Raw genomic sequence first — 23,088 nt, 5'->3', positions numbered from 1 at the left:
ACCCTGGCCACAAAAAGTCTCAAGAACCGCAGTCCCTCCCCCTAGGGCTCAGAACCGTGCAATTTCCGATATAAAACACCTGACCTTAAGACCCATTAGAACAGAAGCAGCCATGTCCGACAATGAAGCAGCCATTCTAGCCTCTTCGTACGACACACCCCCCTCTGACTCCCCTAAATCCAAAATCCAAGTGATCACAGGCCTCCGGAAAGGCCTTCCCTGCACAAAACCCCCGAGACTGCCCGTCCTTACCGCCATACCTAGGGCGCCCAAAGAAAGGACCGCCAGGAACAAAGAGCTTTTCGCCAACTGCTTACTGTTCAACTGCAGGTCGTCCTCACTACACGCAACTGAACTAGCAGTGGCTATCCTCTCGCGTGACATTGACATTGCGTTCCTCACGGAGATGAGATATCCCCACCATGCTTAGACGTGCTTGTTCTCCCAGGCTTCTCCCTCTTCAACAAAGACAGGTTAGGCCAGCGAGGAGGAGGGGTTGCTATTATCCATAAGGACAGCATGGTCATCACGGAAACTAACTCTTTCGATTACAATACATTTGAATGTCTCTCATCCAACATCAAGACCAAAGATAGTGGTTCTTTACTTTGTCACCTGCTCTATCACCCCCCAGGTAAAAACGCAGCATTCGGAGAACAACTATCCGACCTGATAGCTCAGGGTGCACTCGGTGATACCAAAAATCTAATTCTCGACGACCTGAACCCACGGTGGAACGAGACCAACAACCCTCTAATCTAATCGCTATCCAGTCTCCTCTGTGATAACAATTTAATCCAGTACTGTGCAGAGGAGACACACTACAAAGGAGCCACACTGGATGCCATCATTGCACAAAGAAACACAATCACTATCAACCACATACTCCCAGTTGACTGGTCAGACCACCACATGATCCTATTTCATATCAATCACCCTACTCTCTCCAATCAGCTCCACAAGATCTCCCCAAATGGCTGAGAAACTTCTCTCAAGTTCCCTTGGGAATCCTAGAAGATCAGATAAGCTCACTTCTCCCCAACACCAATGGCCACCTCTCCACTAATGACCTCACCGATTGTTACAATGCTAAGCTAGCGTCCTTACTTAACAAAATAGCTCCTTTAAAGCTCAAAGAGAGCAGAGCCATCCCATCCAGATCATGTTCAACTCTGACCTCAACTTCGAAAGGAGGAATTTAAGAGCCAAAGAAAGAAAGTGGAGAAACAACCCGACCTCTGTGATCAACTCAAATCAGCCCGTAGGAAGTACAACAACCACATCAACAACAAGAAATCCAGCTACTTCCGCGCGGCACTGGACAGTGCCAAAAACAGACCTAAGGAGCTCTATATCATCATTAGAGAACAAACCTCCAAGCCAGTGTCCTCATCTGTACAGGCGTCCAAAAAACTCTGTGACAACTTCACCCATTTCTTCAACGACAAGATCTCAAAAATCGAACTATCATTGGACATCAACAACTCGCACCTCACGAAGAGCATCACGGCTGTGCCACATGATCTCTCTCCTGGCTCCTCGCCCAATTCCTGGCTCAGCTTCCGTCCCGTTCAAGAAAATTAGATAATCACGATGATCTCCACCTCCAAACCCTCAGCTCACGTCCTAGACCCCATTCCCCCCACTTCTGATCAAAAAAATGAAGCACGCCTTTGCACCGCTCTGGAGCAGAATCATAAATAGCTCCCTAAAAAACGGAGTGGTTCCTGATTGACTTAAAATGGGGCAAGTCACCCCCCTGTTGAATAAACCTAGCCTAGATCCGACAGAACTGAACAATTTTAGACTTGTCTCAAACCTCCCCTTGCTCTCAAAAACACTAGAAAGATGCGTACTACATCAACTAAAACAGTACCTGGACAACATCAACCTCTTGGACCCCCACCAGTCTGGCTTCAGAAAAGGCTGCAGCACAGAAATCGCGATTCTCAACATCATGGACGATATTCATGGATCACTAGACTCTGACCAATGCTGCCTCCTCATTTTCCTTGACCTCTCGGCAGCATTTGATACTGTTGATCACAAACTCCTCATAAGGGCTCTCCAAGAAAGCGCTGGTCTTGGTGAGGTAGTCCTCAAATGGTTCTCCTCCTTTATCCACAATCGCATGCAAAAAATCTAAATCAAAAACTTCACCTCCCAACTTCAGCAAGTCAACAAGGGCGTCCTTCAAGGCTCGGTGCTTTCACCACAACTCTTTAACATCTACATGGAACCTCTCTCCAGACTACTCAGAAAAGCCAACATCCGCTTCCACCTCTATGCTGATGATACGCAGATCTATCTGGAAACTACCTCTCTCAAAGACATTCAAAGACTAAATGATGTCCTGAAAGATGTACAACACTGGCTGACAAGTAACCACTTGAAACTAAATCCCGACAAGACTGAGACACTCCTCATCTCGAACAAGGATGATAACCTCCAAATCACCGAATGGTTAAAGGCTATTGATGCGCTCAAGGGGAATCTCACTCTAGCAGATTCTATCAAATCTCTAGGCATCACCTTAGACCCAAAACTGAACATGATGAGACACATTAAGAACTCCGCCAAAAGTGCGTTCCTTAACCTCAGACTACTGAACAAAATCAAACCCTACGTTCCAACCAATGATCTCAAGCAGGCCACCCAATCTCTGGTACTGTCAAGACTGGACTATGGGAATGCAGTCCTAACAGGAATCCCTAAATCGCACTTGGCCCCCATCAAATCAACGTTACATGCGGCCTCCAGAATGATCACCGGCATCAAGAAATTTGATCATATCTCTCCTGCACTCAAGGAACTCAAATGGCTTCCAGTAGAAATGCCAAGTAGCTTCAGAACAGCCTGCCTAACCCATAAAGCCCTTCACTCTGGCAAACCTGAGTACCTGGCGAAAAAACTCACAAAAGCCGGCCAATCCAGGAATCTGAGAAGCTCAAACTCCCTCCTACTCATCCCACCTAAAACCAGAAGGAAAAGAACAGCAGACCGCTCTTTCACTGGAAGCGCCCCCAAAATTTTAAATTTAATTCCCCTGCACATTAGAACAATTCCCTCCTTTGTAGAATTCAAAAGACAACTCAAAACCCTGTTCCTCAACCGCTCCCTAGGAAGTGGATAGCTCGGGACAGACAGCAATCATCGAGCTCTGCTCCAAACCTAAGAATCCGAAGAATCTCGAAGCCAAAAATGTCCTGCACTACAATATGCTGCTCTTTACTTTGACACTCGTCGGTTGTTATGTCGCTCCTATGTCTTGTATCTGATGATTATATACCATGCACCTACGGTAAAGTGCTCCGATACCCTTGGGTCTGGACAGCGCTATAGAAAACTTCTTTAATAAATAAATAAAATAAAATAAAAGATACAACCCAGTTGTAACTGGAATCTGGAAGTGGAAAGTTCCACAAATTCAGATCCTCTGAAGCACGATTTATGCTTTGCATCACAAATTCCACTATTTGTCCATCTAAAACAAAGGAGGAGGACAACACTTGCTCTTTCGCCATGTTTGCCTAACGTTGGTGCCAGAGGTGTGTGTAACATGTTCTTTTGATTTAGAGTGATGTATAATATAATATTCGATGTGAATGTGCTGTTGGGGTAGAAATTCTAAGCCAGCTAAATGTGATTGGGACTGTGTTGTTTTCAAAAGTGCGTGGCAGAAAATACAACTTGAACAATGAGTTAATTTTTGCCTTCTGGGATATTTTCTGAAAAAGAGTGCAAAATACAGAATTGAAAGCAAAGTTGGATAGAGTCAATGAGCTAATAACCATAGGATACAATTGTATTTATTTATTTAACATGTAAAGACTAGCTTTTAACAAATTGCCACTTGATAGCGCTGAGAAATGAATGAGCAGACCTCCTTGATGACTTTTTCCCACTCAGTCTGGGCTTTCGGTTGAACCTTTTGGAGTGTTAAATGTTTAGTCTTGATCTTTGGAGTAGTTAAACTCAGAGTTTTCTCGTCTGCTAAGACAGAGGAATGTTGCCCCACTGCTATTTGAGCAGTGCAAATATAAACATAAAATGAAAACATCAAGATGTTATTATCATTTTATTTTTCTGTGCGGCACTATAGCCATGGTGGGGCGGGCCGGGGAGGGGCGAGACTGAGCACAGTGAGGAGTGGTATGCACTCCTTAAGTGTACATGAATGTTTGGCCGGCCCACAAATTCATGCGCACTTACCATGTTCTCCACCTGGCCGTGCTGCACAGCCCGATGGAGAACATGCAGAGGCTCCCAGGCACTGTCTGAGCGGCCAAACAGGCCACTCAGACAAATCACGATGCGTCGTGATTTGCTGGGAGAGTCTGCTTTCTGTGCTGCCGGTGCGGATGAAAAGGATGTCGGAGAGGTGTGCGGCAGCAGCTGCGACGACGGAAAGGTAAGGTTTTTTTTCAAAATCCATTTCACCTCTTACCCCGCCACCCCGTTCCGAGGCAGCCACCAATGGTTAAACTAGAGGTGGGTGAGCCAACAGATTTACAGGGAGAGCAGGGCCAGAGTCGAGTTGATGTCCTGGCTCGAATTTTAGAACTCACGCACAAAGCATGCTCAAGACGAGGCCTCAAAATGTTCGCTATGTAAATCACACTACAAACATAACATAAAATATGACAGAGCTGCTACAAAACAGAAGAAAGTGTATTGCCTTAAGATGTGAAGCATTGACTTTAATAAATCAAATTTCAGCACTTCACTGACAAGTTCTTATTAAAAGTGATAGTTTTAAAATATGAACCATTAGTGCACTAAGAGCAAGACAGTTGTCATGTAAACAGTGTGCTCGACCCAGATTATTATAGAGCAACATTACAGTCTATTAAATCAAGCACAAGGGGTTTTCGTACCAGTATGCTGAACTCACATTGTTGAAAAGGCTGGTATGTGCGATGATGAAGAAAAAGGAGTTTTCATGAAATAAATTCTTTGGAATAATCACACAATTTAAGCGGGGAATTCGCTTTATATCCAGGTTTTCTGGTTTCACTATGCAAAAATCAGCCAGGCTTTACTTTTACCTCTTTGTGCATTTTTCTGTGGTTTTTTATAAAGTGAGAATTCGATCCGAAGTTATTGGAGCGCTTTACTTGAGCGTTAGTTGCATTACACAAGGTCACATTCGTTGTTATAGGCAGGGGGAGATGAAGTGATTTGCCCAGAAACACAGGAAGCAAGTTGAGCCGACACCGAGACTCGAACCTGGTCGTCAGCTCTGGTCAAAATGGCGCATCCTGGGTAGAGTGAGGGAGGCAGAAGCCACATGAAAGCTGTGCTCGTCATGGAATCGATATTCCAACAGGACCTTGAGTTGAACCGGAGCAGGCTTCAAGCTCATGCTTGGTTTGAGTTTTCAGTGTCTCGTCCACCTCTAAGTTAAACTGGGAACTGGGAAGGGGTGTTGTCTGCTCATCAAAGGGGTTGTCATTCACAGTTTTTAGGAACTCTTCTTTCCAGATGTTCATTGAATGCTGAGCTTTGAGGTAAAGGTAGTTCAGAACTGAGCTCCTACATCATGGATTGACTGCCCACCCTGAGACATCTGGCAGCATCTAGCCTGGACATGTAGATTTTCATTGCTGGATCTCAGGTTGAGGAGAGTGTAGCTTGGTAGCAACATTTGAAGATTTTCGTCTTGTTTTCCCCAGAGCTTGAAGACATTGCACAGACTTCAGAATGTTATCCTCTCTATCGCTAGCAGCGAGTGCAGTTCTTTGAGGGTCATTGTAAAGAGAGATTATTTATTGATTCATCTTCATCTGTGTTGTAAATAGAAGTCCTTGAGCCAGGTGTGATTTTAGGTTACTTTTATTCAAGCTGGATTTCAGGTGCAGTCATCAAGATGGAAAGATGAAAAACCCCACCAGGAGTGACCTCCTTGTCACTCAGCCTGCCTGGTGCCAACTGCCAGTTGAGACCAGGCAAAGCACCCAACAATCCATGATGTCACCAAACATTCTAGTGGTGACATCAAGTGAGTCACAGTGAAATCCCATGGGCAGAAAAGAGACAGGCTAAATATAACACATTTCCTTTCTTTAGGGAAATCAAAAAGATGAAATTAGAATAAATAAAATTAGCTTCAGTGTACACATCTATATAAAAGTATACAGTACATTCTTAAAATAGACCATTGAAAATAACGTATACATGGATATAAAAGTACACAACACATTCTAAAGATAGAGCGTAAGATAACATCCGCACTACCTTACATCTTCAGGTAATTAGTAACAAGTCCCAAAGGTAATAACTAACAAATCCCAAATACAACTAGTCCCAAGTCCCATCCCCATTCCTTGGGAAACACAAACACAAATTGGTTTTATGATAAAATAGAGTCCACTTTGCTCCGTAACGGGGTACATCTCACCCCGTGAACCGCACCTTGGAGTACATATTGCTCCGCCACCAAATACGTCAGGGTAGTCACCACCCCTAAAACTAAATTTGGAGTACACTTTACTCTATAACGGGGTACATCTCACCCCGTGAACCACACCTTGGAGTACATATTGCTCCGCCACCAAATAAGTCAGGGTACTCACCACCCCTAAAACTAAATTTGGAGTATACTTTACTCTATACCGGGGTACATCTCACCCCGTGAACCACACCTTGGAGTATATATTGCTCCGCCACCAAATAAGTCAGGGTAGTCACCACCCCTAAAACTAAATTTGGAGTACACTTTGCTCTATACTAGGGCACCAATCACCCCGTGAACCCTTACTGGGACATATCAAAATCCCACACCCATTTTTGAAGCATATAACTGCCAACACCAACATTACCATCTAAGGCAAACTGCACGGGGCTCTCCACACCCCTAAAACACACCATCCTACGAATGCACACCATTTTATAACTGCACAATAGTACGTCACATACCACTCACTCGCCACTCAACACCTCAATAAATTTGCACATGGCATTCACCACCCAAAAACATACAGGGAACTCTTCACCCTCAAGAAAACTAAACAAAACAGACAGCAACCCAAAATGAACTGCAACAAGACACTAATCACCATTGACTCACCCAACACCGCTCACTGAACCTACACATACAACGAGACATACATTAAAATAACCAGCAAAATAATGTAAGAGAAAGTCACGTGCTCCGGTGAGCGATCTCTCACCCGAGATCTCCTCAGAAGTAGGAATTGCTGACCCTACTGACTGAAAAGATGAAGCGTCAGTGTCTCATGTTGCAGCTACACTCTCATGGAACATTTGCACAATGCGCCTGGCTGTTTCCGAAAACGTCACTCCTGTAACTTCTTGGTGAAACAGTTCAAAGCTGCACAGTAAACAAGCTTGAAGATTCTTCAAAGGGACTCCACCCACGCCGATTAATTTGCCACTCGCCGACTTCACAGGCATCATAATGAATTTGATGGCACAATTGATGAACTTGACAGTGCATCTGATCCCAAAACAAAACAGCACCATGGCCAAAACTTTACTGCGACAAACCGCGAAAGAACATGTAGGCCAAATACATTTGCTCCTCACTCCGTGTAAAGTTCCACAGCAATAGGCATGAAGATCACCGCAACACAAAATGGAGACACGCATCGGTGACGCCGCGCCGGATGGCTCCCGGCTTCACCGTGCTCCTCAATCACCTACAACAAGAAACTTCACAAAACAGCATACGTCAGCAGCTTCGAACGGAGATGCTGAAAGAATTAGAATTCGGTAAGACTGCGCGCTCTCCTCTGTATGCGCAGGCTGTGTACAGCTCGTGACAAGTTTGAACAGGTGATGACCATTAAACTGCCAAATTGCATGCGTAATTGCTTAGGGCAAAACGATCGGCAAGAAAGTACTTCTTTAGTAGGCACTCACAAAAGATCATATGCGGTGGTGTTTTTCCCTTCAACACAACGTTCCCTTAACTGTGGTGTGTCGAGAAGTAAAACGATTCCGATTCCTGAGCCCCTCTCCACAGGCTTAAAACAGGCAAACGTTAAACTCACAGTCTAGCTTGAAAACTCCGTTGAACTGCCAGCGCTGTAATCTTTTCCAGCACACCTGTTATCGCTGCCAATTTCATTTGCTTGAGCATTAAACTCACGAGCACAACAACATTCAGCTGACAGTTCTATTTAACTGTGCAATCATCACCAAAGTTACATGAATACCTGCTATAAAGGGTCAAACACCGTGGGCAGCAGGGTGTCCAAATCACAACGGACACTGGTGGGGTTTGTGCAAGGCGTTTCTCTTTCAGTAAGATGCTTAGCTTTACAAGGCTCCCTTCATTTCTCTTCACAGCTGTAAGTATCAATGGTTCCAGTTACTCTTGATTCTTAGTTCCTTTTTGTTTTCTGCACGCTGTAGGTTCTCTCGTGTATAGGCTCTTGTAGGTCTCTCCAAGCGTCGCCAAAAATGTTGTAAATAGAAGTCCTTGAGCCAGGTGTGATTTTAGGTTACTTTTATTCAAGCTGAATTTCAGGTCAAGTCATCAAGATGGAAAGATGAAAACCCCCACCAGGAGTGACCTTCTTGTCACTCAGCCTGCCTGGTGCCAACTGCCAGTTGAGACCAGGCAAAGCCCCCAACACTCCATGATGTCACCAAACATTCTAGTGGTGACATCATGTGAGTCACAGTGAAATCCCATGGGCAGAAAAGAGACAGGCTAAATATAACAATCTGCTTGGTTTTGCAGCCTATAGTGTTTCAATATTTCTTTTGGTGATCCTCTTTCGTAAACCACATTAAAGTACATCGGTCCATAAACCTTTCTCTTTAACTATTTTCAGACAAGAGTCAGCATAGCTCCAAACTCCTCTAGCCCAACGAAGGTAAGGTTGTAAGGAGAGGTATCTCCTGACTCTGAAGATTTACGCTTTTCACCAGTTCATTAAGAAATAGCTCTGGTTCATCCACTGGTAAATGTTTTTTCATGCCGGTAGTAACACGACAGCAAAGTTCATTGTGACGACCCCAAGGACGTGTAGGTTGAGGTTGGAGTGTACTTTTGGAAATGTTGATAATACTGTGAGATCAGGAGAGCCAACATTCTCATAGATATGTTGAACAGCACTTAAATTAAGGGGGTCCCTGTGGAATCCCAAATACGATGAGTTTCACCGCGTGTGATGAGGAGCCAATTCTGACATGTTGGCTGTGGTTGGAGAGGAAGGAGTGGCACCACAAGATAACTGTTCCAGAAATCATAGTCCATTCCTCCAAGCCCTCCAATAAGATTTTGTGGTCCATGGCATCCTAGGTCATGGACCGGTCATTATGCTTTAATGCTTCAGATAAACCCAAGTCCAAAGATGATATCAGATCTTCCCTGATGTCAGCAGTTGTAGTTTCTGTCCAGCTCCTCAGTCTGAAACCAGAATATCTTTTGTGCTGAAACAAGTTCAGATCTTTGAACCCTTGTAGTTGTTATTCACCTCCGCTTCCATAATCCTGCAATTTAGGAGAGATTGCTGATGTGACTGTTGTTTTAGGCTAATCTGGGTTGGCCAATGGTTTTGTCAGCAACATGGGGCCTATTACGGTGCCCGCCCGCCACTGCATCCGGGCACAGGACCGACCGCCCATTTCTCGACAGTCCCGCCATTCAGATTAGAATGCGCCCGCACACAGGTGGATGCATCCCGCGTTTTTAACATTGTGGCTTGCGGTGCTGTAAGCAGTACCCACCGCAATGTTAAAAATGCATGTTGTGCATTTGCATGCACAATGTGATGTGCACCGCGCTGTGCTTGCCACCTTGTGCACGCAAATACATGGGGTACCATATGTACCCCACATGTGCACCTCCCACCCTACCAACACCCTTAGGGCCCGCTACAGGCCTCCAACAGCATAGACCACGAGTCTTTCCATGGCGGCAATGTCGCCATGGAAAAGCGGCTCACCATCCGCATCATAATATGGATGGCGGTGTCTTGCAGACACAGCCACCATATTATGCAGGTTTTCCACATGGTCGACGAGTTGACCAGCGGAAACGTGGCGGACGGTCTTTCTGTCTGCCCTGGACCGCCCAGCCATCCTAATGTGGTGGGGGTCATTCATGGCAAGATGGCGGGCGGATCGCCCCCGCCGGGTCGGCGGTGGCTACCGCCGTCCCAGCGGGTGCGATCCGCCCGACATCCTAATAGGCCCCATAGTCTGCAGTACCCTGGACGGGCAATTCCTTATTGAAGGGAGACATTTAAACTTATTTGTTATCTCTGATGCAGGCACAGATACAGGACAGTGAAGGTCTTGGATTGATTGAGGTTCCTTAAATCATTAGAAGCAACTAGTCTATATATTGTATCTGCTGTAGCATTTTGTACAGAAGCAAACCCACTTCAAGGAGATGCCGAACACACAATAGGACATAACAGTGGGGAGCATAAAGATGCTCCACTCCCGGTCGCACTGCCGATAAGGATATTCAATCCTACTTCAAGTTTCCAAAGTCCCTTTGTCCATTTTCAAACCATATTAATCCAGTTGTTTCCCGACCTCATAATGCTTTCCTTTGTAATAATCCACAGGCATGTTTTATCGTGCGTTTTGAATTCTTCTCATATTCACAGCGTGCCCATCCGGACCTCATCAAGAATACGACCAAAACCCAAGATTCGTCCAAGACAGCATTCCTTTATTAACACCCAATGCATTTCGGGCTTAAAATAGCCCTTCGTCAAGGGTAACTGTCAAGAAACCACGTTTCACTTAACACTCAACGTTCATCTCAAAGTAAATGAACACACAATAGGAGCATTTTTTCAGTTACAGAGCATCTAGAATAAGTTTTGCTGCAGAATGCGACAGAGGCCAGTCCACAGCAACCAAGAAGTGATGAGAAGAAATAGGAACCTGCAATTGGGTGAGTAGTAGGGAGGTCAGCACACTTGGTATATCCATGTTTTGTTATTGCAATACTCACACTTACATTTACAAACACACAAAAATTTCAAAATTGATTGCCATGCTATGGACGCACTATTGAATATCAATGCCAACAATATCGTGGTACAAGAATATCAAGGACAGAATATCGAGGGAAAAAATATCAAAAGGTAAGTGGATATGGGAAAATATAGATTTAGTATTCCTAACTTCACATCTATGTACCTTGAAGACATATGTACCACTGAGGTATGAATATGTGGAGTTAGGTATAGAAAATCTAGATGTACTTACCTGTTAATATTTTATTTTGATTTCTTGTCCCCGATATTCTGTCTCTCTGATATTGTAGGTGTGATATTCAGGGTGCACACTGCTACTATCGCCCTTTGTTCATCCTGGACACAAATAGTGTTCTTAGACAGGTTACATAGCTATGCTGAGCCTCTCATCTGATTCAGTAGTGGAACTCAGAAACTCTGGCATTGGCTATATTCACCATCACACAATATGAAGTTTTTCACAATAACCTTTTCTTTTTCTCCATGCCCCTGCTACTATTAGGAAACTTGTTGTTTATTGTTGGTTGCATGCAGTGTGCAGCTCTGATACCCTCGGACCATATCTGCGCTTTATAAAACTCTCAATAAATAAAAAAATGAATGAATAAATAAACTATCAAAAACGATGTGACGGGTGATGTGACACCATGTGGAGTTGTGCTAATTTTTTATGGATGTGTCCGAACCAAGTCTATCCAGGTGTGGTGCTCAAAGGGAAGGGGAACTACCCGAACCCCTTCAATATGATTGGAGAAGTGTGGCTCACTGGTTAGAGGAGGCATACCCAGAAGCAGAGGTCAGACCTGGGACCAGGGTTCAATTCCCGACGTGGCAGGGCCTTGAGCCCAAATGTCCACGGACTCGATAATTCTCGCTTCGGTGCCTACTCGAATCACGGGTTCACACTCTGCAACTCTAGGCAATAGCTTGCTTAATCTCCACTACGGCCCCCCGCGGCGGGATGCCTGGCTTACACCCTGGGGATGCCCAGTACGGGTTATCTCACAGGGAAAAAGCCAGGACGGGTTCCCAAAGCAAGCGCCTTGAGACCTTGCGGTGATAAGGTGCTATATAAGAACCTTTATTTATTTATTTATTTATTTATTTATAGAGTTTTGTATAGCGCGGACAAGACCCGTGGGTATCAGAGCGCTTAACATATAAGATAGATTACAGACATTATAATAGCAATTGTAACAACAAACATATATGAGGTAGAAGGCGATAGGCTATCAGGGTGATTATATGTAAGTATTCTTCAGCCTATGTAATTAGTATTAGGAGGTGAATAGGTTTAGCTTGAGTCATAGGCATATGGCCAAGCTCGGTGAGGTAGGGTTATATAGCAAAACAGTGCAATAACACGTGTAATTAGCATCAAGAATTGACTAAGGTTGACATGTATCAGGATCATAGAAATAGAACAAAGTGAGGTAGAAGTTGTATAGTATTGTCTGTGAGTTAGTTATCAGATTACATAGCTGTGAGGTAGAAGTAAAGGGTATAGCCGAGGTTTAAACATGGAATCAGTCATTTGTCCGATATTGATCTTCAAGACATTCTAGACGAGGCCATCCTTCTTTGGCGTAGAAGTTCATATTAGTGATCAGTAAGCTTCTCTATGTAAGGTATTTACTCATCATGTGGCTCTTCAGTTCACGTTTGAATGTTAACGTATTTTGAATCTTCCTGATGTTAGGAGGTATTGAATTCCAGACTCTAGGGGCGGCTCCTGAGAACGCTCGGTCATAGGTCTTTTTCTTACGGAAAAAGGCTGGCATCAATAGCAGCTCTTTAGCGCTTCTAGTTAGTCTGTTGCCTCCCGATAACTTAATTTTCTTGGCAAGGTATCTCGGCGTGTTGTAGTGAACTGCTCTGTGGGTAATACAAGCCATCTTCATTTGAATTCTGGCCTCATAAGGTAGCCAGTTTAGTGCTTTCAAGTGAGGAGATATGTGATCAAATTTCTTCGATCCCGTGATGAGTCTTGCCGCTGCATTGAGACAAGCTTTTAGTAGTGCTGTGGATGTTTTCGGTAGACCCGCTAACGTGGTGCAACCGTATTCGATCCTCGAGATAACTAGGGATTGTATAGCCAGTTTTAGGTCCGCCTCTGTGATGAACGGTTTCAGTTTTCTTAATTAGTTCAGGTGGAAACGGGCGCTCTTGGCCATTGAATTAATGTGGTCTTTCATGTCAAGGTTCTCATCTAACGTAATTCCTAGTGATTTAGCGGAATTAACTAGGGTCGGGGTGCAGTTCAGCGCAGTCACCAGTTTCGTCCATTCCTTTACCTCGGGTTGGTTCCTTGTCGGTGAAATTAGCAGGAATTCAGTTTTATGGGCATTTAGTTTCAGATGGTTCGTGGTTAACCATTGCAGAGCTCTCTTTAGTGTCTTGTTCATTAGGTCAATGTCAGCAAGGGAGGCGATCTTTATGTATATTTGCGTGTCATCTGCATACATGTGATAGGATATCTGTGATTTTCGAAGGATCTCCGTGAGAGGTTCAACATACATTAACATACTTTGACATTGACATTGACATTGACGATCCAAAGAGATCTGTCTAAACAACAAGCAGACCGAGCACATACAAAAGCCAGTATAACAGCCTATTGCAATCATATCATGGCACACAAATCCAAATCCATTTATATTCTTCGTCTTTATTTTCTTCTGTTTGGTTGTCCAGCCAACACGTGTTATGTCATCTGGGCCAATCACCTATGAATTCCTCAGGGCTGTATTGATATGTCAAAAAGTTCTGAACCTCTGTACCGGTCGTACTTCTGTCCTGGCCAGTAAAGTAGTAGAAATCAGAATCCAAGTTCTACAAAAGTTTCGGATGCTGCCAAACAATTTTGTCTCCATATACCAATAGGCCCCAAATGTGGTAAATCTCCAAGCATAAACCTAGCAAAGTTTATCCATAAATACTCACGATCTGACACGGACGCCGATCCGCGTCTCATATTCAGTAATAAGCAAGGAAAGGGCACTGAGTACGGCCCAAACAATATAACCCTCTTAAATGGACTCCTGTCCATGTCCCGTCAGCTCAGTATCTCACACGGTGGGAGATCAAATCAAAAGCAAATATATGTCTACAACAAAATGTTTCGAATGGCAAGACTTCAGATTTATCTGGATTCAGTTTATACCCTGAAACAGTTGCGATTGAGTAAACATGATTGAGAAAAGTGGGTAGTGAGGATTCAGGGTATGAAATAAACAGACGAAAATCATCAGCGTATACTGACAATTTTAGTTGCATATGACCATAAGGAAATTCTTGTATTTCTATATTTTGATGGCTTTTTGTAAAAAAAGTTTAAGGGCTAGGATAAATAAAAGAAGAGCAATGGACAGCCTTGCCTAACTCCTCTGTGTAATTGAAAGGAAGCCAATGAATATCCGTTAATAAAAAGAGATGCTTTGGGAGCTGAGTATAGCAATCATATTAATTGTAGACTCTAAGGGCCAAATCCAACCCATTTAAGAGAAGCAAACATAACATGGTTCATTCTATCAAATGCTTTTTCAACATTAAGGGGCCGATTACGATGCCGTCCGGAAAGGCTCCGAACGGGATTTGGATTCAGCAAATCCAATTCGGAACCTATGTTTCCGACCGAATCGGACACATTTCCCAGCAACTGATTACAATGCAAGGAAACGGTTTGGGCTGTCTGAATCGGTTCCGAACGGCATTCAGACATCCCTAGTCGATCGGAGCCGAATCGTACAGCTCTATGGTATCTGAACGAGCGATTACTATGACTGATTTGGGCAGCTGTTCCAATTTGATCTGCCTGACACGAAACGGCTGTTGTAATCTGACTTTAGGGGCCTGTAGAAGGCCCCACTCACAATGAGGTCTCCGGATAGGGCCCGTGGGAGTACTGAAAAGTCAGAACACTCTCCATAATTCTTGCCGTAGACCGAGGTCACTGGAATTAAGCTATTGTGCGGCGGCGACGTTTTTGGCATATTTATGGTTCTGTCACATTTTGCACATAATCCATTTCCTGCTGCATATTCTACAGATTTTAACAAAAAATAATTATTTGTAGCTGAATCGGTTCAAAAGTTACCTAAAATTCAGCAACATGTGTTGCTGCGCAGTGAAAGGCCCTTTGCAAAGGTTAACTAGTTACCTTTCTGTCGCATATTTCTATGTTTACATATTAAACTGGAACTAATGAGGTGCAACCTGTGTCAAGACAGTGTTAAATTTCAAAATAATGACGTGACATTGTCAGAAAATGTGGCACAGTACGCTGCACAATTTGGCCCTCTCCTGCCTCATAACTCACTGGCCTTGCCCTAGACCTAACATGCACAATCTGTGATTTCTGGAGAGTCTCAACTTAGATCACCACACCGCCAGCTAAAATAGCTCACAGGCCCAAACCAGAAAACATCAATTCCCGGGGTGTGGGGAATATGCCTTTGCGTAATTATGTAAAATTACCATAAAATGATGCACCATTTTGCGTAATCATACAACAATTATACACATCTCCTACCTATTTGTTTATTTTTATCACCAAAAAGGCAAAGATATCGACACTGTTCCAGGCCACGCAATTCAACTCCACACAATTCCAATCTACACCATGTAATTTGACACCAATCCACATAATTCTACTCAACAACACAATTACAAAACACATACATCCAATCCAAACCACAGAATTGCACACCATGCCACAAAATTCAACAGCACATCACATAATTAACTTCCACTACATACCCCTCCACAACACAAAATACCATTCCACATAATTACACTCTTTAACCCACAAACCACTCCACATAATTCCAGTACCCTCAATACCACATAATTACTGTCCCCATAATTCCACTGGACACCACGCCTCATAATTCCACTATCCAAATCCATTTCACACCACACAATTCCATGCCACACAATTTAACAGCTAACATTTTCTATCCAACCCACATAATTCCACTACACACCACATACATACATTCCATTATACAGGGGTAAAAGACATTGTCATTAACAACGCCAATAGATCTAACTCAAGCAAATGCAAGACCTATTGCATATCCAATGCTTGTTCTTCTTAGAGACAGGCGAAGAAAAAGCATTGCCAACCCAGCTTTTTCATTTCATGTTCAATTAAATGGGTTTCTTGTAGAAGTGCAATATCAATTTTAAGTTTAGACAAGTGATCTAGTTCTCTTTGTCTCTTAATGTGAGACCCAAGCTCCTTGATATTCCAAGAGACTATTTTAAGTACCATGTACACCATGAATATCAAAACACAGCTAAATATTATGTACCAAACATTCATTCGGCAAAAGCCAAAGAAAGAATAGAAAAGCGATATAAGATAAGAGTGAGCAGAAGAGAGAGAAAATATTAATGTCAAAATGAGAGAAAGGGCGAGGAGGAAGGGAAAAGAAAGAACAGACAACATTAACCAAGTGGGAATAAACCAAACAATATACCTATGGGGGTTGGAGGATGCACAAATCAAAGACGGTGCATATTTACTTCATAGCTGGAGGTCCGGGAGAGGAAGACATAAAAGACATAGATGGGACCATATATAATAGGGATTTACCTAAAGGGAGAAGAAACAGCGAATCAACATCATGAAGACAATCAATAAAAAATGAAAAGAAAACTTTTCTTTTTTTTTTATTCATCCTATTTTCCTTTAAGGAAAACTGGCTGAATTTGAAGAAAAAAATTGCTTTATTTAAAAAGCAAACACAGACATGGTGGTCTGCTGTCCCCAGCAGGCCAACATCTCTGTGATCTGCAACCGGCCACAAATTGCGACCTGCCTCATGTATATTGATGAAGCAATTCATTTGTGACCCCATTGTCAATCGCTAAATGTATCTGACACACATTAGTACATTCCGTTTGCGAGTCACAAATTGCAGTTGCAAAAAATACCAGTTTACAACCCGCAAAATGAAATGGTCGTACATCTGGGCCTAAATTTCCTCAAGGTACAGATCAAAGGAAACAGAGGAATAACAGTTAATGGGAGAAGGAGGATTTTTTAAAGTTCTTTATGTTATTTTAGCGTCTGAGGGCAACCCAGATTTAATAGATGAGGATGGTCTAGAAATACATGAGTGTAAGAATCACATTTAAGAGTTGAAAGGTCATCTATGATATCGAAAGCAGAGGCAGATTGCATAGTTGTATTATCCTGAGGAGTAGAGCAAAGAGACATAGAGGAGATTTAGTCTCCTGGCTGTTCTCGTATGGAAGACGAATACAAAGAGCAGCAATCAGATTTGTGCAAACAACTGAGCTGGGTTGTTTGATTCAATAAAGTCAATGCCTATTTGATCCACCTTAATGACAGGGTGTGGTGAACAGGAATTTGCTTATGGGAGTCAAATACAATATAATAGAAAACGTACTGCTATCACTTTAAATTAAATATTATATCATTACCTTGCATGTAAAAAAGAAATACGCAGGAATGTAAACTAAATCTTTTGAAAAGCGTTTCCCAGAAGGCAATATTGCAGCAAAGGAAGTAGTGGAAAGGAGCTCTAAAATAAACACAAGACAGTTAAAAGAATTGCCTTCTTAGAACAAATGAGGCATATACATGGAGAACAATTATTTTCAAAGCAAGACCTGTGAATAGAAGACAAGCACCATATACATGATGTTTCAAATGTCAATGCTTCCAGGACAAAATATATTTCAGAAAATAAGTTAAAATAAAAAGGTGGCAGCACAGTCATAAATATTGTTCAGAAGAAATTCCTGACATTGGATTCATTAATTTCAGACCAGTAGCTGTTTCTTTTAGGTATTTGGAAGCTTAAAAAGAATTAATCTCTTTAGAAAATACTTGAATGTCAGAAAGTGTTAGCAAAGCCATAAATATTATGTAGAATAAACTTGTCTACATTGAGTTAATTAAATTCAGACTGTGAGCTATTGCTGTATTTCTGAGGAGAACATGAAGCTCTCAGAGCAAAACATTGTACCCCTTCTGTGCTCTGTGTGATGAAATGTTCCTTGCTTAAAATAGAACTTGGGTGCTGCTTTTAAAATTGAAAGGCTTGCATGATTAAGATGAGCATAGTCAGTGACCTTTAGTTATCTATATTTCATAAATAAATGTTATAATTTTTTCAGTCCAGACAGAAAGGATACCCAGACCCTGATGGAGAGTAAGGAAAGGAAGCCTTCTTCTTTGGTGCCTTGCCAAGGGCCCGCTCCTTGGGTGCCATCTCTAAGGCAAAGAATTGTATGATGGCACCCGCTTTTTGCCATAGGTGTCTCTTTATGTCAATTATTTTTCTCAGCATTTCAGGCTCTTCATTTTGTCTTGAATGTCCTCTCTTATGCCAAAACCTATGTCCGTGGTACGTGCTGAAGCATTTTTGCATGGTAGCCCCCATGCAGAATTTCCTCCGCTACGTAAATGCCAGCATTTTACCATAGGGGCATGCCAAGAGTTACTTCTAGAATGTCAGTGCCAGCGTTTTACCACAGGGGGCATGCCAAGAGTTACCTCTTGTATGTCAGTGCCAGCATTTTACCACAGGGGGCATGCCAAGAGTTACTTCTAGTATGTCAGTGCCTTCATCTTACCACAGGGGGCATGCCAAGAGTTATTTCTAGTATGTCAGTGCCTGCATCTTACCACAGGGGGCATGCCAAGAGTTACTTCTTGTATGTCAGTGCCTGCATTTTGCCATAGGGGGCATGCCAAGAGTTACTTCTAGTATGTCAGTACCAGCATTTTACCACAGGGGGCATGCCAAGAGTTACTTCTAGTATGTCAGTGCCTGCATCTTACCACAGGGGGCATGCCAAGAGTTACTTCTAGTATGTCAGTGCCTGCATCTTACCACAGTAGGCATGCCAAGAGTTACTTCTTGTATGTCAGTGCCTGCATCTTACCACAGGGGGCATACCAAGAGTTACTTCTAGTATGTCAGTGCCTGAATCTTACCACAGGGGGCATGCCAAGAGTTACTTCTAGTATGTCAGTGCCTGCATTTTACCACAGGGGGCATTCCAAGAGTTACTTCTAGTATGTCAGTGCTTGCATCTTACCACAGGGGGCCTGCCAAGAGTTACTTCTAGTATGTCAGTACCAGCATTTTACCACAGGGGGCCTGCCAAGAGTTACTTCTAGTATGGCAGTGCCTGCATCTTACCACAGGGGGCATGCCAAGAGTTACTTCTAGTATGTCAGTGCCTGCATCTTACCACATGGGGCATACCAAGAGTTACTTCTAGTATATCAGTGCCAGCATTTTACCACCAGGGGCATACCAAGAGTTACTTCTAGTATGTCAGTGCCTGCATCTTACCATAGGGGCATGCCAAGAGTTACTTCTAGTATGTCAGTGCCTGCATCTTACCACAGGGGGCATGCCAAGAGTTACTTCTAGTATGTCAGTGCCTGCATCTTACCACAGGGGGCATGCCAAGAGTTACTTCTAGTATGTCAGTACCAGCGTTTTATCACAGGGGCATGCCAAGAGTTACTTCTAGTATGTCAGTGCCTGCATCTTACCACAGGGGGCATGCCAAGAGTTATTTCTAGTATGTCAGTGCCTGCATCTTACCACAGGGGGCATGCCAAGAGTTATTTCTAGTATGTCAGTGCCTGCATCTTACCATAGGGGGCATGCCAAGAGTTACGTCTAGTATGTCAGTGCCTGCATCTTACCACAGTAGGCATGCCAAGAGTTACTTCTTGTATGTCAGTGCCTGCATCTTAACACAGGGGGCATACCAAGAGTTACTTCTAGTATGTCAGTGCCTGCTTCTTACCACAGGGGCATGCCAAGAGTTACTTCTAGTATGTCAGTGCCTGCATCTTACCACAGGGGGCATACCAAGAGTTACTTCTAGTATGTCAGTGCCAGCATTTTACCACAGGGGGCATACCAAGAGTTACTTCTAGTATGTCAGTGCCTGCATCTTACCACAGGGGCATGCCAAGAGTTACTTCTAGTATGTCAGTGCCTGCATCTTACAACAGGGGGCCTGCCCAGAGTTACTTCTAGTATGTCAGTGCCAGCGTTTTACCACAGGGGGCCTGCCAAGAGTTACTTCTAGTATGTCAGTACCAGCGTTTTACCACAGGGGGCATGCCAAGAGTTACTTCTAGTATGTCAGTGCCTGCATTTTACCACAGGGGGCATGCCAAGAGTTACTTCTAGTATGTCAGTACCAGCGTTTTACCACAGTAGGCATGCCGAGAGTTACTTCTTGTATGTCAGTGCCTGCATCTTACCACAGTAGGCATGCCAAGAGTTACTTCTAGTATGTCAGTACCAGCATTTTACCACAGGGGGCATGCCAAGAGTTACTTCTAGTATGTCAGTGCCCGCATTTTACCACAGGGGGCATGCCAAGAGTTACTTCTAGTATGTCAGTGCCTGCATCTTACCACAGGGGGCATGCCAAGGGTTCCTTCTAGTATGTCAGTACCAGCGTTTTACCACAGGGGGCCTGTCAAGAGTTACTTCTAGTATGTCAGTACCAGCGTTTTACCACAGGGGGCCTGTCAAGAGTTACTTCTAGTATGTCAGTGCCTGCATCTTACCACAGGGGGCATGCCAAGAGTTACTTCTAGTATGTCAGTACCAGCGTTTTACCACAGGGGGCATGCCAAGAGTTACTTCTAGTATGTCAGTGCCTGCATCTTACCACAGGGGGCATGCCAAGAGTTACTTCTAGTATGTCAGTACCAGCATTTTACCACAGGGGGCATGCCAAGAGTTACTTCTAGTATGTCAGTGCCTGCATTTTACCACAGGGGGCATGCCAAGAGATATTTCTAGTATTTCAGTGCCTGCATTTTACCACAGGGGGCATGCCAAGAGTTACTTCTAGTATGTCAGTGCCTGCATCTTACCACAGGGGCATGCCAAGAGTTACTTCTAGTATGTCAGTGCCTGCATCTTACCACAGGGGGCATGCCAAGAGTTACTTCTAGTATGTCAGTGCCTGCATCTTACCACAGGGGGCATGCCAAGAGTTACTTCTAGTATGTCAGTGCCTGCATTTTACCACAGGGGGCATGCCAAGAGTTACTTCTAGTATGTCAGTGCCTTCATCTTACCACAGGGACATGCCAAGAGTTACTTCTAGTATGTCAGTGCCTGCATCTTACCACAGGGGCATGCCAAGAGTTACTTCTAGTATGTCAGTGCCTGCATTTTACCACAGGGGGCATGCCAAGAGTTACTTCTTGTATGTCAGTGCCTGCATCTTACCACAGGGGCATGCCAAGAGTTACTTCTAGTATGTCAGTGCCTGCATCTTACCACAGGGGGCATGCCAAGAGTTACTTCTAGTATGTCAGTGCCTGCATTTTACCACAGGGGGCATGCCAAGAGTTACTTCTAGTATGTCAGTGCCTTCATCTTACCACAGGGGCATGCCAAGAGTTACTTCTAGTATGTCAGTGCCTGCATCTTACCACAGGGGCATGCCAAGAGTTACTTCTAGTATGTCAGTGCCTGCATTTTACCACAGGGGGGCATGCCAAGAGTTACTTCTTGTATGTCAGTGCCTGCATCTTACCACAGGGGCATGCCAATAGTTACTTCTAGTATGTCAGTGCCTGCATCTTACCACAGGGGGCATGCCAAGAGTTACTTCTAGTATGTCAGTGCCTGCATTTTACCACAGGGGGCATGCCAAGAGTTACTTCTAGTATGTCAGTGCCTTCATCTTACCACAGGGGCATGCCAAGAGTTACTTCTAGTATGTCAGTGCCTGCATCTTACCACAGGGGCATGCCAAGAGTTACTTCTAGTATGTCAGTGCCTTCATTTTACCACAGGGGGCATGCCAAGAGTTACTTCTTGTATGTCAGTGCCTGCATCTTACCACAGGGGCATGCCAAGAGTTACTTCTTGTATGTCAGTGCCTGCATCTTACCACAGGGGCATGCCAATAGTTACTTCTAGTATGTCAGTGCCTGCATCTTACCACAGGGGGCATGCCAAGAGTTACTTCTAGTATGTCAGTACCAGCATTTTACCACAGGGGGCATGCCAAGAGTTACTTCTAGTATGTCAGTACCAGCATTTTACCACAGGGGGCATGCCAAGAGTTACTTCTAGTATGTCAGTGCCTGCATCTTACCATAGGGGGCATGCCAAGAGTTACGTCTAGTATGTCAGTGCCTGCATCTTACCACAGTAGGCATGCCAAGAGTTACTTCTTGTATGTCAGTGCCAGCATTTTACCACAGGGGGCATACCAAGAGTTACTTCTAGTATGTCAGTGCCTGCATCTTACCACAGGGGCATGCCAAGAGTTACTTCTAGTATGTCAGTGCCTGCATCTTACAACAGGGGGCCTGCCAAGAGTTACTTCTAGTATGTCAGTACCAGCATTTTACCACAGGGGGCCTGCCAAGAGTTACTTCTAGTATGTCAGTGCCAGCGTTTTACCACAGGGGGTCTGCCTAGAGTTACTTCTAGTATGTCAGTGCCTGCATCTTACCACAGGGGGCATGCCAAGAGTTACTTCTTGTATGTCAGTGCCTGCATCTTACCACAGTAGGCATGCCAAGAGTTACTTCTAGTATGTCAGTGCCTGCATTTTACCACAGGGGGCATGCCAAGAGTTACTTCTAGTATGTCAGTACCAGCGTTTTACCACAGGGGGCATGCCAAGAGTTACTTCTAGTATGCCCGTGCCTGCATTTTACCACAGGGGGCATGCCAAGAGTTACTTCTAGTATGTCAGTGCCTGCATTTTACCACAGGGGGCATGCCAAGAGTTACTTCTAGTATGTCAGTACCAGCGTTTTACCACAGTAGGCATGCCAAGAGTTACTTCGTGTATGTCAGTGCCTGCATCTTACCACAGTAGGCATGCCAAGAGTTACTTCTAGTATGTCAGTACCAGCATTTTACCACAGGGGGCATTCCAAGAGTTACTTCTAGTATGTCAGTGCCTGCATCTTACCACAGGGGGCCTGCCAAGAGTTACTTCTAGTATGTCAGTACCAGCATTTTACCACAGGGGGCCTGCCCAGAGTTACTTCTAGTATGTCAGTGCCAGCGTTTTACCACAGGGGGCCTGCCAAGAGTTACTTCTAGTATGTCAGTACCAGCGTTTT

Source organism: Lissotriton helveticus, chromosome 4_1 (genome assembly GCF_964261635.1).
Source record: "Lissotriton helveticus chromosome 4_1, aLisHel1.1, whole genome shotgun sequence".
NCBI lineage: Eukaryota > Metazoa > Chordata > Amphibia > Caudata > Salamandridae > Lissotriton > Lissotriton helveticus.
Note: the sequence above shows the minus strand (reverse complement) of the source record.